Genomic DNA, 1,303 nt, shown 5'->3' with positions numbered 1-1,303 from the left:
CCTACACCTCACTCTCAGTCCCAGACCCCACTCCCCCATTCGCAAAGAGATGCCACTGGGCAAGATGGTGAGAATTGGTGTGTCCCTCTGAAAAGTTATTCCACCCATGCACAGCTTACAATGGACTACAAGCAATCTGTATGATTAGCAAACAAAGGGTCCCAGGCCTCTAAAGCAAAGTGGAGCAACCTTTTAACAAGGCACAGCTCTGCCTTCTGTTCCTGACCTTAGCCAGCTATTGGCATCATTTTCATGCAGCCCTGTACAAGCATATCCACGTATTGCTGCCCAGCTCTGAGCTGGCAAAGACAAGGGAATGGAGAGTCCTGCGGAGGCGTTTGTTTTAATGCAGAAGCAGAGCAAGTTAAGCCTGGACTGGCTTGTCTAGAAAGGCTCAGAGAATCTGTGGTAAACAGGAAACAGGCAGAACCATTTGCATAACAGCATTTCCCCCCACCCTGCCTAAAAAAAAAAAGGACCCATCCATCCACCACACAAATGCTAGGTCTCATTAAAGGCTTCTGGTTATGCCTGGCTCCCCTTACCCTGCACTTGTTACTTCTGCGCAGCCTTCAAGCTGGTGGGGAAGGAGTTATGAAAGACAATGCAGGGCAGATAGACTCTTTGTGCTGACTTGTCACCTTGCAGGCGCCCATTAGACGTTTTTAAGATCCACGCAGGAAGCTGATTAGTGGGAGGAGGCTCCAGTGATCCGGCTAATGATAGAGACCAGCACCAGGGCAACATAACCCTGAGCAGGAGTAATGTAAAAACCTTCACTTGGTCCCCCTCTCCTCCCCCTCCCCAGCTTTGCCTCCAGAGGGACTCACATCCTTCTGGTTTAAGCCCATCTCATCTGAATAGTTCCCAGCGATGATAAGTGCTGCACTTTCACTCTCTCACCTCCTGACTCCCAGCACACTCATACACGGATAAGGTGGGGACAAGAGCCAGAGGGAGTTATGAGATTGGTTTCAATCATTCCAAGGGTTTACTTTTCATTCACATCTGTCTGCTTGGTATTTGTGACTGCGCCACCTCTCTGTAAAGGGAAGATGTAAGCATTTGCTGAAAGGGCTGCATGGTTGTTCAGTGTTGTCAGGCAATAGCTTTTCAGTACTCAGTCTTCTCAAACACCATTAACCGCCACACTTCCCCACCAACCAGAATGGAGGGCCCTATATCCAGCATGCAAAGGCATGGAGGTAGGCATTTCTTGTCCATTGCTGTGGAAGTATCCCTATAGGGTGCCACATATTGGTCCTGTCTTGGTTAAAATGAAGACCTCAGAAGGCAGCATGAG

The 1,303-nt window shown here is 49.0% G+C and overlaps 1 protein-coding gene across 1 annotated transcript in view; it reads right to left on the bottom strand.

Moving 5' to 3' along the window:
• BRSK2 (BR serine/threonine kinase 2) overlaps positions 1–1,303 on the bottom strand; it is a 488,049-nt gene that overhangs the window by 157,290 nt on the left and 329,456 nt on the right. The gene's annotated exons all lie outside the window — the stretch shown is intronic.

The sequence above is a fragment of the Alligator sinensis genome, unplaced genomic scaffold (assembly GCF_000455745.1).
Source record: "Alligator sinensis unplaced genomic scaffold, ASM45574v1 scaffold5_1, whole genome shotgun sequence".
Taxonomy (NCBI): Eukaryota; Metazoa; Chordata; order Crocodylia; family Alligatoridae; genus Alligator; species Alligator sinensis.
This window is presented reverse-complemented; position numbering and strand designations above follow the sequence as displayed.